Source organism: Epinephelus fuscoguttatus, linkage group LG18 (genome assembly GCF_011397635.1).
Source record: "Epinephelus fuscoguttatus linkage group LG18, E.fuscoguttatus.final_Chr_v1".
NCBI classification, from domain to species: domain Eukaryota; kingdom Metazoa; phylum Chordata; class Actinopteri; order Perciformes; family Serranidae; genus Epinephelus; species Epinephelus fuscoguttatus.
In genome coordinates, this window is record NC_064769.1 from 35,152,783 (window position 1) to 35,169,898 (window position 17,116).

Consider the following 17,116-nt stretch of genomic DNA (forward strand, 5'->3'; position numbering starts at 1 on the left):
GAAAAATTGCAAAAATTTCAATCCCCACAGACAACATGAAAACTCCAAAAATAAAAAAAACATACAAACAAGGTTTAAAATACAAATCTCTAAATTACTTTTACAGTCTCTCAGCAGATGTCCAGCATTTAGACGTGCCCAACAATAGTCTCTCATGTGAATTTCCTGATAATAGACAGGTCACAAAAAGTTAGCACAGCGTTAGAAAATATATTGAAATGTCCATAATTACCGTGTGCACCTCTTGGACCATGCTGAATATTATAAATGTGGGGCCATAGGTACTTCCTCTGCAACCATGTTGGTCTCCCTGCTGCCATACTGTCTCCGCCCATAATGCAACAGGTGCGACCCCCAAACCTATTACTCTAGATCAAAATAAATGTACAATACGTTTTTCTTTCTCTGAACAATATTTTTAAAGGTGGTATGTTTCAAGTCATTTTTGAATTAAAGTTACATTTTTAACTAATTACTTTTTAGATTTTGAATCAGTTTTTAATGAAATTATGACAGAAAATATGAAAAGCATTTCAAATAAATTCCAGTAAATAATGTCTCTCAGACAGTTTTGTGGGTCATGTGGTCCTGGTGAGACAAACACCACTTTTGCCACTGAAATTTAGGCCATGTTTACACGGAAATGATGCTGAAAACAGAATAGTTTCTCATTGTCGTATAGAAAAAAGTTCGGCGTTCAGACAACAACAAAAAAAATGACCAAAAACACTGCAGTATACATGCCAGGCCAGTAGCTGGCAGTGTGACTGTGTAATGAAACAACACGTACCTGTGCATATGCACTTCCTTCTACAGAGCAGTGATGTATAAACAAACAAAATGGCAACCGCACTGAGGTTTGTGTGGAAGGACGACAAGGTGGAGTGGCTACAGTAAATCTACACTTTGCTGGAGAGGCGTTGATAAATTCAATAAAGTGAGCAGCACAAACAGAGCTCGGGAGTCCGCCATTGTTGCTGTGATGGTCGATTGTGATTGGAACCGTAATGCGCATGTGGGAAAAGTCTCCATTTTCACAGGAACTGCATGTTGCAAGTTACATGACAACGAAGACGGTGCTGTTTCTAAAAGATTGTGCTCTGGAACCTGTTTTCAAAACGTTGAATTTGAATCATGGTCATGTAAACGATCAGCCAAAACACAACAGGTTTACCGTTTTCAGTTGAAATCGTATGAACAGGACCTTAGTGGCAGATCTGCCGGCTACGATAATAGTTATGTGGTGTGCAAACTTAGGCTACTCAGTGCACCACAGGCGTATGCCGGCGTAGTATTGGACTTAAAAATACTTTCGATTCAGGTGGATGCGTTAGTCTGTAGTGATTAGTTAGTAGAAATTCCTCCATAGAAATCAGTTAGAGTGGACGCAATGTCAGACTGAAGATGGAAACGTAGAGTAACGAGTTGACAGTTCTGTCTGATATCAGGCAAGTATTGTGCTTAGATGGCACATAAGTGTCCACGGACGAGGACAACAGGTCTAAGTTCAGCAGAATGAGGAACAAGATGAAGATGCGGCAAAATGTGATGTCGTCATATGAGAACGCAGGGTCGCAGAGGGTTAGGTATTTACTGAAGACCTCTGTGTTTCCTCACGTTTTCCTCCACTTATCTGTTGATTAGTCGTCAGTTAGTTGACGGGAATAAAGACACGTCTGAAAAACACTTCCCAGAGCTGTCTGCTGACCCACCCTGTCCACATCAACTCTTCAAAGTCTTTCTTCCCTTGTTGACCTCTGACATCCTCTTCACCACTATCATGTATTTCCCACAGAGCGTTCTCACCAGCAGTGACGCTCCTGTGAAGAAGGTGCCGCTGGGTCTCTGCTTATCTCAGAGCGTGTGTCCTGTTTCACATGTGTGTGCTGATGATAGAGGCTGACAGAGAAGTTGTATCTCATCTTAGTGAAGAGTCCGCTCTGTCACTCAGACTCAGCTTCTCCCTCCACTCCTCCTCTCTCTCTGGAAAATAAAGACACGATCAATGGTTTTAAAAACCTGCAGGATTAACTGAATGATGGCGTCGACCTGATGACTCACACGTCACTGTGACAGTGTCATTTCTCCAGCATTTACTACCAAAAAATCAGCAAAAAAATCCCCAAAATAATGAAACATGCAGCCCTCCCAGTTAAACGGTAACTCCCAAATGACTTCTAAAGAGGATGCACATGCAAAATGACAAACCTATCTGCGCAACATTGAGCCCCACCCTGCTGAGGAACATGATCTCCCTCATGTGTACTAAAGCTTAATGCTGAAAAAGAGCTGGGTGTGACGGAGTCTGCACAAATATGCTGTATTTGTTTGAGCCTACCTAATTTACTGGTTTTATTTGTCCAGATTTTGAGATTTCTCCACAAGCCTGTAATATTCACAAGCCCCATTCCACAGATCTCACTGTCAACATATTTAATGTGGACTATTTCTTCTGCAGCCGTGCCAGCAGCTCTGTGAGGCTGCACTTGGACACGGGAGACTCTCAACGGACCGTTACGACCTGCAGCACAAAGGTGATGTGAGTGACGGAGACAGCTGAAGGTGTCAGGTAGCTAGATTTTGATAATAAGTCTCATTGGCTTGCAATGAAATGCATGCATGTGGCTCCTCAGGCTGTGCCATAACACCAGTGTGAGAAATAGGAATTAGAAAAAAGACATAAAATGATTAAAAAAAACATATACGGTATGTTAAAATGTAAAATGTATGTAGGGCAGACTTTTTTAAGGCAGACTATATGATAAAATTAATATGCAATGTACTGTGAAGGATTCATAACAAATCCCCGTTATTATTACTATCGGTTCAAGTATTGCAGTTCTGCGTGTGGTTTGTCCAAGTGGAGTTGCCGTAGCAGAATGCCGAGGCTGGTTTCCATGGTTGCCGTCAACGTTGTTGCCAGACTGCTGTATGGGTAACGTTCCAGGCAGGCAATGTAAATGTGTCTCTCTATTCATCACTGAATAAAAGTGGAAAACGAGAATGTAATATGAGCGTTACATAGCCTATATTGTAACTGTTTATTGTGATTTTGTAACGTGTTATGAAATTTTGATGTCGTGAATGGTTATTGTTTTGCAATTGTATTGGCTAAGTCCTATACTGTAGCCACTACTGGCTGCTAATGCTAACTCGGCTACGTTAAATGTTTTGACGTGCACTCAAATGAAAGCGATGCGAGTCCTCCTTTAGAACTTAGAATAATCCGGCAATTTATTTTCCACTTGTGTTTTGTAAAGTCCGTACAGCAGGCAATAACGTCACATCCAACAACATAAAAATAATAACGCGGGTTACTTCACAAAGCACATTGAGCGCAAAAACTATTTGCGTCCCCCAAATTAGCATGACAAAACCCTGTACGTTGTTTGAACCAGGTTCAGCGTTGCCAGGTGGGAAATGTAGGATTATGTAGGATTAACAGATGCCTTCAGGGCTCACAAAAAAACTCTGGCATACTGATTACAACCACACATTCATGAAATGGTCAGGTTATCGTACATTTGGCCTTTTTTGGGATTATTGATCGTACATCATACAGGGGGCCAAATTATCGTGCAAATGCGATAATTATCGTACACCTGGCAACGCTGACAAGGTTAAATGGCCTGAGTTGACCCCAGGTCAGCGGCTGCTGCCGCAACACCAAATACAGCCCCCTAGTGGTACGGAGGAACCATTTCAATGAGTAAATAATAAATGATAAATTAAATATGGCTCATACAGCAATGTTGCACCGAACCACGTTATAATAGCTAGCTGGCTAGCTAGCTAACTAGCTAGCTAACAACAAGCCTGCGTGAAGTTTGAACTTGGAAGTGTCTCTCATAACGTTAGTGCTGCATGTGTAATGTCACAGTGAATCATCATGAGCAAGAGGAAGGTTGGAAGAGACATTTGGCTTTTTTTGGGCCAGTCTCAGAAAAGAAGCAAAGTAAGTTAAGAGCAGATTTGGTCCCCCCCAACGTTGACTCCATGGCTCTTCGATTCCATCGAGGAACAGAGACATCAGAATGTGTTGAGGAGGTCACTGCTACACAGCCTTTCAGTAACAGCTCGTTTTTTAAGGCTTCTGGTTGATCAACATCTTCTTTGTGTTGCTGAAGGGTGACAGTTATATCACCGCCAGTTGGTTTGGAAAGCTCTTAACAGCACTGTTAGCAACACTGCCTTTCATTCTGGTGTGCATGGAAGTGTGTAGCGTCAGGGGAAATGTGTCAGGGCAAGAACTAAAGTTAAGGCGAGGAACGTCCCAGTGAGGATGATGGGAGGGGCAGTGGATGGGTCAAACAAACACTGACTTTCACCTGGGAAAGCGGCGTCCCGTAAGATTAGAAAGCCATCCTTCCACATTGCCATGGTAAATGGCCGGTCATCGGCAGTGTTAGGGGGAAATGTGGCGAGAGAACGATATAAGCTTAGAGGGAGGAAGTCTGAGTAGGGTGGCTGGGAGGGGTGGTGGATGCATCCGACAAACACTGACTTTCGCCTGGGACGCTGGTGTTTGCTTTCCTTACGATTATAAAGCCAAACCCTGTTCTTGATTCCTTAACCCAACCACATTCGTTAGGAAAAAGATGTCGATTTGTCGTGATGTACCAACGCAGTGCTTTTATTTTGAAAGAGACTGTATGCACACGGTAAATTTCCTGTGAAAACAGAAGTGTATTTTGAAAGAACACAATGCATGTAACAGGCAACAGAACGTCAACAGCCAACACACCCAGGGTACCTTGGACGTCATATGTGGACGTGGAAAGTCCACGATTAAACATCAATGTGTGACGACGTCGGAGTGAGAATGTGTTGACTTTAATCCATCAGCGAGAGCGGCCGGTTAAACACGTGCTCCTGGATATCAAAGTATACGTGAGGTCAGTGAAATACTGCTGTCCTGTGTTTGACCTCCACCTCTCAGACTGAGGTTGTGTTTCAGGCCTTGAACTCACGTCTTGTTGCGGAGCTGAACATGAGGAGGGGGCGTAATGACCCAAGAGGGTATTTACCTTATCCAGAACCAGCCGGCTGCACAGAGGCAGCTTTTTGATGTGAGTACGTGTGGTGTAAACAGACATGCAGCCTGTTGGAGACGGAGGGAGGTGGAGGGTGGAGGAGGGAGCAGACCTGGACTCAGAAAGCAGCTTCTGTTTTGACTCTGACAGAGTTTGATTCAGGAGCTTAGCTCCACTTAGGGGAGGTTTATTGAAGATCAGATCAGCGCCCTGCAGGAGGTCGGCTCTGCAGACGGGGATAAACGAGTTACTCTGATCTGATTGTTGATGATTTGACTCACAAGCCTGGATTGTTCTGCTCCTCAGAGCTCCACTCAAATGTATCTGCAGCTTGTTCTTTAGTTTTGAAGCCCAAAAGTGCAAACGTGCATCTTATTCACAAGAAAAATGAAATGTGGTGTTAAATTCATTTTGTTTAGTGAAATGTTTAAATGCTGTGTTTTATTAAATGACCTCTTCTGTGAAATATTTAGAGTTTTGTGAAATGTGTTGCCTGAAATGTTGTCATGTTTTGTTTAATTTCAGTGTGTATTGCGAAATGACAAGCTACAATTCTTTATTTTGTGAAATGTGAAAATGTCCTGTTGTGTGAAATATGTTTCCTGAAATGTTGTGTTCTGTTTAATGTCATTGTGTTTCATATATTGTGAAATGACGTATTTTGTGAAATGTCGTTGCGTTTTGTAAAATTTTGTTAAAATTTCGTTAAAATTTCGTATTTTGTAAAATATCAAAATGTGTTTTGTGAAATTTCATATTTTGTTTAATGTCGTATTTTATGGAATTTTGTCTTTTACGAAATGTCAGAATGTTGTATTTTGTGAAATGTCGCACTTGAAATTTTGTTGGGTTTTGTAAATGTCGGGTTTTGTGAAATTTTTTAAAATGTATTTTTTGAAATGTCAAAATATTAGCTGTGTTCGAAATCGCTCCCTATCATGGATATAGTGCACTATATAGTGTGTTCACCATTTTGTAGTGTTGTTCAAATTCTCCACGGTTAATTTCATTCACTATATAGTGGACTATAAAATACCCACAATGCACAGCAAATGTGAGTGAACAAACGATGTACCCTACATTTTATTCCCGTATACCACAATGCAATGCGGTCGTCTTTTGCCAGAGGAGAAGAAGAAGAATAACCACTAAGAGAAAAGAAACGAATAGGATGCTAGCCGGTAACGTTAGCTCACAAGCTAACAATAGCCACTTAGCTCGCACAAGCCAGGTAGCTTGTAGCTCGTGCACTATCGTGGGCTATTACAGCTCACAATGCCGACACACAACCGTAGCTGACAAAACCAAACGTCCACACCATTGACATTTCAACAGTTTATTGACAAAAAGTACAACCACCATACAGTTTGATCATCCTCAAAGCGCCCGGTTTGTTTACATGTTGCTCGGCGCGTCCACTGGCGTCACAGGAGTATGCGGCGCAGCTACTGACGCAGCGACGTTCAGAAAATTTCAGTTAGTGTAATCTTGTTCAGTCGTTCCCCATGTAGTGCACTATATAGTAAACACGAAATAGGGAATAGTGAGTGAGTGAGTGAGTGAGTGGACGGTTTCGAACACAGCTATTGTGTTTTGTGAAATGTTTTAGTGTTTTGTAAAATGTGTCTTCTGAAATGTCATGTTTTGTTTAATGTCATGAACATAATAAAATTGAATGAAAACATAATGAAATTTTGTGTTTTATGAAATGTCAAAATGTCGTGTTTTGTGAAATGTTTTTTCTGAAATGTCGTGTTCACTTAAATGTTTGTGTGTTATGAAGTGTCACTGTGTTTTGTGGAATGCTGACTTTGTGTAATATTGAAATTTCATATTTTGTGAAATTTTGTGAAATGTTTATTTTAAATGTCATATTTTGTTTAATGTCATTGTGTTTTGTGAAATGTCACTCTGTTTTATGAATTGTTGAAATTTCATATTTTATGAAATGTCAGAATGTTGTGTTTTGTGAAATGTCGCACTTAAAATTTTGTTGTGTTTTGTAAATGTTGGGTTTTGTGAAATTTGAAAATTTCGTATATTTTGAAATTACGTATTTTTTGAGATGTCAAAATATCGTGTTTAGTGAAATGTTTTAGTGTTTTGTAAAATGTGTTTTCTGAAATGTCATGTTTTATTTAATGTCACTGTTTTTTACGTGTTTTGTTAAATGTTGAAATTTTGTGTTTTATGAAATGTCATGTTTTGTCGAATGTCATGCTTTCTGAAATGTTGTGTTTTGACTCTTAGGACCACCATACTTTGAATCCTAACTCTAATGAACCATTTTATTTGAAAAAGAGTTCATATTTTTGGGTTTCTGTGAAAGTTTTTGTTTGTTAACCAACAAACTACTGCAGGTTTGAGTTTCAGTTGCTATGACAACAACTCCAGATATATTTTACTCCAGTTTTAAAGAACTGAAACATCCAGACTTTTGTCAAACCATCAACAATCAAATCAAACTACGTTTCTGAGCCACATACGGAGAACCTTAACAGATGTAAGAAGGTCATTGTGCTCAGGATTTGTTAATAAATAAAATACAAGATGTAAACAATAAAAACAAAACAAAAACGCTTCTTGTGCTCCATGAATTGTGAATGGCACTCACTACAAGTCATTCAGGTTGTTGGGGAGGGGCTGTAACATGTCAAAGTCCCAGTGTTCAGCATGTGTGTGTGTTCGTGTCATTACACCAGGTCCCCCTGATCCCCACCCTGAACCAGCACAAAGACCCCCTGTCCACACTCTCTGCACACACAGGGTGGGGGGTGTAGCTTCAAGCTGCAGCTCTTGGTTGGATGCAGATTTTACTACTTGTATAAAATGGTATACCACAAAGGATTTTCAAGAAACAAGGAAACAACCAAGATAACTAGTTGTTGGGGAACAGCACAAATTTGATTCAGGGACAAACTTGAACACATTAATTACAGGTGTAATGTTTGTGTGTCCATATACTTTTGGACATTTAATTTTAATAAATGAGGTGACTTGACCGGCCTGTAACAGTCCAGTGGGCGTGCTCTCAGGTCTGCCGCCATCACATGAAAACAGTTTATCCTCAAACTCATTAAGTTCACAACAAGATTTACTCTCACAGACGGAGCTGTTGTTCAGCCGACAGTGTGATCGCTGACCTTTTCAACTCTTTATTACTTTAACCTTCTGCTGTGAAGCTCGCTGACCGCAACAATGGTGCAGTTAATGGTGCAGTTTTAGCAGAGTGAGCGGAGTGAATGCACGAGGCTCGTTTGGCTTTACAGCCCAGAAACCTGAGTTCTGCAAATTCACTGTGTCCTGGATGAACAAGTCTCATTTTTACTTCTCAAGCAGCTCTTGCATTACATATTTAAATTTAGTGTTCTCAGTATGATATTCAATCTGTATACCTTTGCTTATTTCAAATATCTTCTCATTTTATCTTGTTGATTGCTGCAGGATGGGATCATAGAGACTTAAAGTCTAGCTTGTCATAAAACAGACTACTGCAGAATAAAATGACCAACAAATCCTCCACATTAAATATAAAAATGTCCTGTTTATGACTGCCCTGTTGATCTTTGTTGTTCTAAAACAATGTAACCTCACTGCCACCTTTGTTCCCGACAGACAGATGATAATTAAGACAGCAAGAAATCTTTATTGCTTGAATGTAAGCTGTTTTGGCAACCTATGGGCCATAAAAAAACCCAAAGAGCTGAAAAACGCTAAAATGCTCCTTTAATGCCATTAGAAATTCATTGGTGCAACTTTAAGCTCACTGCGTTTTAGAAAATTTAGTTACTAGATGACACAATATTTTGCTTGTTTGTGGACAGATTTTGTTTCTCACAGGGTGGTTATTATTTTGGCTTTGCAGTGTTTTGGTCTGGAGAAGCAGTAAACCACCTGCATATTACATCAAAGCTGCTGCATACTTGAGATATAAGGAGAGGGACTGCCTGGAAGTCTAAACTGAACAGAAAGTAAATAGTGCACACCCAAAAACAAATACAACATTTGTCTGTCTGTCCATCTGTTTCTAAGATAATTGAAGCCTGTTACGTTGGCAAGCAGTGCTGGAAAGTAACTTAGTACATTTACTGTAAATTCTCCTCCTTCTTAAGCTCAATAAACTCTTTAAAAACCTCTCGGATCAGCTGGAAAATGCATCGTCACAGAGCTGAGAACTTGGACATTTTTCTGACTTCTTAAAGATGCATGGTTCTCACAGGACAGCTACACTACAGACATGTGATGATCTTATAGAATATGATGCATCGCTGTAGATGAAACCACCCAACCGTAAATAAAGGAGTTGAAATGAGCACAACCTTAAACATCTACAGCTGTAAAATGACACATACATATTAATGCAGCAGTAATATTAATCCAAACACACCAGATAGAAAAGGAAAATACTGTCAGGGAATATTTCACTGCAAAATACTTACTGTTACTTTAAGTAAGATGTTGAATTTAAGGACTAGTTGCACAAAACACCTTTAGATTTCTCCTTGAGTATGACACTCAAGGCTTAAATTCACCTTAGCTGCGGGACTTACACAGTTGCACAGAATCCCTTAATAGGTTTCCTTAGTATACATGTATAGTAAAACCATCTGGGTCTCCTCCGAGCCCAGACCTGTGCTTCATCATTGCTAGCCAGACGTCTCATTCTGTACAATTAGAAGTCTAACTTGCCTCTTCTGTTTGGACGCTGGGTCAATGATTTCAACCATAAATACTTAAGTAAAGGAAATCTTAAGGAGAAGACTTTAGGGAAGTGGTTCCTAACTGGTCCGACCACGGGAGCCAGACTTCTCTTAAGTCATTAGTTCAAGGTCCACACAGTTGAATATATTCAGCGTCATACTTGCGTTTGGCTAGTTTGCTGTCTCTGTCAAGTAGTCCCTTACTCTACAGCAGGAAATGGCACTTCAAAATAAAAGCTCTGTGCTGAAAATTCACTGAACTTCAAAATAAAGTCCTGTTTACAAATTCGACATGTTTGCGAGTCACTTGCGGTCCATTCAGAATGGATCGTGACCCACTTTTGGACCATGCCTCACCAGTTGGGAACCACTGCATTAGGGTGTTTTGTGCTTTTACTCAGTATATGCTTTTACTTCAGTATAAGATCTAGGTATTCTTCTTCCAACACTAATAACAAGTCCATTATAAAATGTGGACTAAGTCTCCAGAGGGAAACTAAAAGATCACAACCAATGTGGATGTTTTATCATCTTTGTAATATTAAAGCCTTAATGAATCTGTCTTTATTACGTCCTCAGTAACCCCGAGAAGCTGTGAGACTAAACAGTTTGACATGTGGCTCTGTGCCTGCTCGCTCTTTAACAGTCCGTCACTGTAATGAGCTTTTGTCCCCCAAAAACAACAGATGTGCCGGTTTGAGAGACAGTGGAGAGAAATAAAGCTAGTGAGGTGTTATAAATCAGGTGACGGTGAAGCAGGGCGAGACAGAGAGATAAGCAGAGATGGATGGATGAGGGAGAATGTGATAATGACTTCTCTGGTGAATATGTTGTGAAACAGTGTGTGGTTCGTCTGAACGGGGACCAACCCAACACCCAGGAACTGTTCCCAATTACACTGAGGACTCTTTTCACAGATGTAAACATAGGAAGGAGTCCTCTGGGACACGTCCCATACAGCTCAGCCTCTTGCATATGGAATATCTCCAGGTCCTTTACTGCAGTTAAAGAACTAATACCATCCAATCATTCATCCGTTTTCATGCCCTTATCCTGGGCCGGGTCGCGGGGGCAGCAGGCCGAGCAAGCACCCCAGACGTCCCTCTCCACAGCAACACTTTCCAGCTCCTCCTGGGGGACCCTGAGGTGCTCCCAGACCAGATGAGATATATAATCCCTCCAGCGTGTTCTGGGTCTGCCCCGGGGCCTCCTACCAGTGGAACGTGCCCGGAACACCTCTAACGGGAGGCATCCTGATCAGATGCCCGGACCACCTCAACTGACCCCTTTCGACGCCAAGGAGCAGCAGCTCTACTCCTCTCCAGTCTGGATGTCCGAGCTCCTCACCCTATCTCTAAGGCTGAGCCCAGACACCCCACGGAGGAAACTCATTTCGGCCACTTGTATCCGCGATCTCATTCTTTCGGTCACTGCCCAGAGCTCATGACCATAGGTGAGGGTTGGGACGTAGATGGACCAGTAAATCAAAAGCTTTGCCTTCACTTCAGGCTCCATTCTACCCTCACTCGTGTACAAAACCCCAAGATACTTGAACTCCTTTGATTGAGGCAGTAACTCTCTCCCTAGTCAGAGTGGGCAGTCCACCGTTTTCTGGCAGAGAATCATGGTCTCAGATTTGGAGGTGCTGACTCTCATCCTGACTGCTTCACACTTGGCTACAAACTGCCCCAGTGCATGCTGGAGGTCACGGTGTGATGAAGCCAACAGAACCACATCGTCTGCAAAGAAATGCAATTCTGAGGTTCCCCAACTTCAGTCGTTGACAAGGGACAACCCTGGCGCAGGCCAACACCGACAGAGAACATGTATGACTTAATGCCAAGTATGCGGACGCAGCTATCACTTTGGCCATGCCGGGACAGGATGGCAAATACTCTGTAAAAATACTCAAGTACACTACAAATAATAGTCCTACATCGAAAATGACAGAAGTAACATACAATTAACAATGAGTAAATAAAAAAAAACATGCAAACAAGACAATATAAATAACTAACTCATAAGTAAATAAATGAGCTTCAGAGGTTGTAAAATATCAATACAAATCTTTGGCTGAATTGTCGCCGATCTAGGTGCATTGTGGGTAATGTATGCAGTAGGTTTTAACAAGGAAAAAGAATGCATGAAATAAAAGTCATCTTTGGTTCTGCTGGATCAGTTCTGATGAAGGGCAATTAATCACTGGAGCGTTCTTTCAAAGTTGACGACCTTTAACCCTTGAAAAAATATAGTAAATAACTATAGAGTTGGCCTGATGTCTGGGACGTTTTCGGTACTTAATGTTACAGTCACATTTCAGTTGGCACTTGGAACGTTTTCAGGTTCAATACAACAACTTTATAAACCAACACATTCTCAATCCGACCTCGTCACACATTGACGTTTGATCATGGACTTTCCACATCCACATATGACATGCAAGGTACCCTGGGTGCATTGGTTGTCGACGTTCTGGAACAACATGTCAACAACTAACGCAGGTGGTTGGGTTTAGAAAAAAAGAACAGGTCATAATTTAATGGGACATGAACACCACTCTCCTGGGTGAAAGTCGATGTTTGTTGGACCCATCCACCACCCCTAACACCCACCCGCAACGCTCGTTCATGTCCCGCTGCGTTTCCAGCTGATGCCACTGAGTGTTGTTAAACCATAACGATGATCAGCCGGGTATCGTGCCGACGGTCAAGGACAGCTTTTTTCGTTAGCGTCTGACGCCTGAAGTCACTGCCCAAGTGCCGGATTTCGACAGCTCCGGAGTGAGACTGGATTGGTCTGTGACATTTTTGGTATTACAGTTAACACTCAGAACATAGTCAGGAGACAGCTTTGAATCAGCACTTAGCGCTTTATCTTAGAAAATAAAATGTATGGAAAACAGAGCTGAATTAAATTTTAAATTAACTCAGTCCGTAAAACATGAAAAATTCAAATTATAAAACATGAAGGTGGGGGTGCACTGGGGGCAACTTGGACCACCAAAATCGTAGCCACAGCCCTGCTGTCTGAGTCTGTGTCTCATGTCTGGGGCAGTTTTAGGTCAAAGTTCAACAGATAAAAGAGTAATCCTGCTTATTGTTGCTTTATTTTCACTTACAGTATCTCCTGTTATAAAGTTCAATATAAGATTAAGTGTTGTGGTAAAAACTGCTGACAGTGAGGTGGCTTTTGAATCTTACAGGTATTTAATGGTAAAATGAGCAGTTTTTTTGGGAACACATCACATTTAGGGACTGAGAGCTGTGAGACAGGCGGAGACAGATTTAAACTTCCCATCACAGATTGAGCAACAGGGGCTGGGTACTGAAAACAACAACCCAGAGCCTGCAGATCCTCCAGGATCTCCTCTGCACTGATGCACACTGACCGACCCGCAGACACTCTCCTCATGTCACTGTGTGCTGGAGCCGGTTTGGAGCAACACATCTGGGAGTAAACCTGCACAACTCACCGGAGTTTCCCGCAGCTTTGCATAAAATTTCACCTGCATGCGTCAGAGCGCACACTCCTCTCATCCCCGCGCGCAAACACACACACACACACACACACACACACACACACACACACACACACACACACACACACACACCGCGCGCACATACACAAGGAGGAGTGCGCCTGTTTCTCGGAGAGCAGCCAGGAGAGGCTGAAAACATCCACACCGCCTGGTTCGTCGTACCTTGACGTGCGTAATCATTTAGCGCTTCATTCCGCATCCTGACCGCCGGAGGGTTCAGACAGCGCGCTCACAGCAGGTACACTACTTTTATTCTTCCTATTAAAATCTGCAAATAATGCTTTAAGGACATTTATTGTTTGACATGGGGTGTTGCTTGGTGAAGTGATGGCACACACACTTTGTTTCTGTCACTTCGGGTAATCACAGCTGAGATAGAAACAGAAAACACGCGGCAGAGAGGGATTATGCATCTGTCATGATGTCATGTGATTAATTGCTTTATTGATTGGAATAACTCACTAACAATGAGGTCCAAAAGTCTATAATCAAATAAAATAATCACATCAACTTTATTTATAACGTCATTTTGATACAAAGTGCTCACAAAATGTACAGGTAATTTCTGAAAATACATTTTAAGGTGAAGAAAATGAGTAACAGCAGCAGTTATCGTCAACACAACCACTTACACAATCAGAATCTTAATAACTGACTGATTAAAAATGAAAACATCAGTCTATAACTCCAGAACTACAAAAAGTAGCTTCACCATCAATCTTCCATTTTTAAGCAAAAGGTAATTAATACTAAAAGTAACGTATACAACATAGATAGATATTTGATCAATAATGAGGTCAATTAAGGGACATACAAATATATTTTATCACTAATATAAGTAAAAACAGCTTGTTAGTATTTGCTGTTCGTCATTGTCTTGCTGACTGTTTTTGTAAACTAAAATGAGGTTGTAATGGATTCCTTTGGACTGACAAACATTTTGGACTTTATCCGGAGTGATTGTGTCCTTTTCTATATCTGACTTTGATCTGTGAAGCAGACACACTGCCTGAATGACTTGTTTGGTATTTATTCTAGAATCTGACATTATTGCAGCTCTGTCCTGGTGTATCAGAGACTGTGTGTGATGTTGCAGTGTAGGAGAGGTTGAGGTCTGGTTTCTTTCAGACAGATCTGGTCTTTGGTGCATGTTCACGTTCACAGTCCTGCTGTGGAAAGTTGTTGTTTTCGGTGAAAGAGGAGTTGATTCATAAAAAGCCAAGTCTGAATATTTCCACCACCATGTTGGACTGTGTGATGGCGGATTTAGGGACTGAGGGACCCTGATGTCTCCCTTTATCTGACTGAGAATGTGACTGAGCATGTTAAAGAGAATATAACTGAGTGAATGCTGTATGAAAAAGGTTCGGTACTTGAGGTACTTCTAATTTATTTGCATGTTTCCTCTTTATACACCACTACATTCACCTGACAGCTTTAGTTAGTTTATGGAATAAAATTTATATAAACATTCAACAAAATATGATAAATTAATGAAAAAGTAGTTACTGTTGTCTCCATGTCGACCTGCTACAACATTAAAATGTGGCGGATGTCTGTAGCCAACAAAGCTGCTTACACCCGAGTGGATATTTTTGTTCCTGTGTTATGTACACATACACACAGTGTACATTTAGCAGCTTTATACATCCTAAAAAATGTAAACAATAAGTCAACTAAGTCTATAAATGATAAGCCAATGTTGACTCAAACCTCAGTCTCCTGTGTGAAAGTCCTGTGCTTGACAACCCAGAAATCGTCAAAATCCGGCACTTGGGCAGTAACTTGCGGTGTCAGACACTGATGAAAAAAGCCGTCCTTTTAGCGTTGCATGATACGCAGCTGGTCGCTGTTATAGTTCAATAGCGCTCAGCAGCATCGGGGGAAACACGGCGGGACAAGATCAAAAGTTAAGGTGGCGAAAGTCCGAGGAGGGTGGGTGGGAGATTGTGACGTGGCCTTGTATCATGCCGACATGAAAGAATGTTTTTTTCAAGCTCGGTCTCACTCCAAAGTCGTACAAATCCAGCGCTTGGGCAGTGACTCGTGGCGTCAGAAACCAACAAAAAAAACATCCTTTAACGACAGCATGATACGCAGCCGGTTGCCATTATAGTTAAATGCCGCCCAGCAGCTTCAGGGGGAAACGCGACCGGACAAGGACGAAAGTTAAGGCAGCAAAAGTCCGACTGGAGCAGGCAGGAGGGGTGGTGGGTGGGTCCAACAATCACCAACTTTGATGTGATGTCCTTAACTTAAAGTTATGGAGGTTATGTTAAGGATAAGAAACATGGTGAGGACGTACCTTATAGTAACTCAAAGTTCACTGAACGTTCACACGCCACCGAATAGAAATGCTTTACATTCTAAAACCAGCCACCGGTGATTTGACCAGCTAGACAGCAGTTCAACTTTTATCTATGGTGGTCAGTCAGTGTTTGGTTTGTCTGTTCTGGGCTACTGTAGAAACATGGCGGTGCAACATGATGATCTCCGTAGACAAGGACCCGCTCCCTGTGTAGACAGAAACGTCTCATTATAAGGTAAAGAAAACAAACAGTTCTTATTTTCAGGTGATTATACACTAAAGAAAACACACTTATATTATATTCCATTTCTGCAAGGTGGATTTTGTTTCCTTTGGACAGAGCTAGGCTAGCTGTTTCCCTCTATTTCCAGTCTTTATGCTAAGCTAAGCTAACTGGCTGCTGGCTGTAGCTTCATATTTACTATACAGAGATGAGAGTTGTATTAATCTGAACATCAGACTCTCCACAAGAATCTCCCTAAATGTCAAACTATTCCTTTAACTCCTCTGATTAAAACCACTCAGATGCAACTTGCATCAACTAACTGGAGTGTGAAATTGCCTCCTCAACAAACTGAGGTTTTGTTTGCTTTCCTCGCTGATCCGCTCGTCGTCTGTCAGTCCGTCATATTTGTAACAGTTCTCATAATTGTGGTCGGTGTTGTGCAGCACAACAAGTGATTTAGAGCCCAGAACATCGAGGCGCTGCGAGATGCTCGCAGCCCAACAACCCCGCTCTGTGTGCTGGCTTAGACATGGCGGCTCCACCCTGACACCCCCACCCCACCCATTACTCTGCACCCAACCAGCACACACAAACACATACACACACACACACACGTACACACACACACACTGTCGCCTGCAGTGGCCCATGTCAACCCCTGAAATGAAAAGAGGGGGTGTATTCTCTGCAGCGACACACACACACACACACAGTCGACCTCAATTTGTTTAAATTGCTGGTGATCAGGAAACAACAGGTTAACTGAATGTGACCGTGTGTGTGTGTGTGTGTGCGTGTGTGTGTGTGTGTGTGTGTGCAGGAATATGTGGCTTTCAATGTTAATGAAGAAGAAGTCTCTTTATGAATAGAAGTTTCTGTCGTGTTGACTAATGTGTTTGCCATCTACTGGCTGCAGCTTGAAAGGAAATGTTCCTCTAAATAGTCCAAGTGTGTGTGTGTTTTTGTGTGTTTGTGTGTGTGTTTTCATTACTATTTGTGCAGTCTCTTGAGGACATGTTTTCTGAACTTTCCCCCTATTTAGCAGAAATATAAATGAAGCAAAAACATTTATTCAGGGTGAAAACATTGACAGACTGTGTTGAAACCTCAAACAAATGAAATTCAGATGAGCCACAAGATCTATTTGTAGACGTCTGAACGTGAAGCACTGTCCTCAGGTTTCCAACCATCACATTCATTCCTGGTTTCCTCACAGCAAACAATAATTATTCCTTTAAATCCAGAACAAACTAGTTTGCACAAAGTGTCACACATGCAAAAAAGTAAGGTAAAAGTGTTCAAAGGTCCAGT

General features: G+C 41.6%; 1 protein-coding gene across 2 annotated transcripts in view; it reads left to right on the plus strand.

The window, feature by feature from the left end:
• Positions 1-13,042: 13,042 nt before the first annotated feature.
• Positions 13,043-17,116, plus strand: part of LOC125905563 (hyaluronan and proteoglycan link protein 1-like) — a 37,315-nt gene continuing 33,241 nt past the window's right edge. The window contains exon 1 of one of the 2 annotated variants that reach the window (XM_049603596.1): positions 13,043-13,509. The gene's annotated coding sequence lies outside the window, so the exon portion shown is untranslated. The remainder of the gene's footprint in view (positions 13,510-17,116) is intronic. The other variant, XM_049603595.1, reaches the window with a different exon arrangement.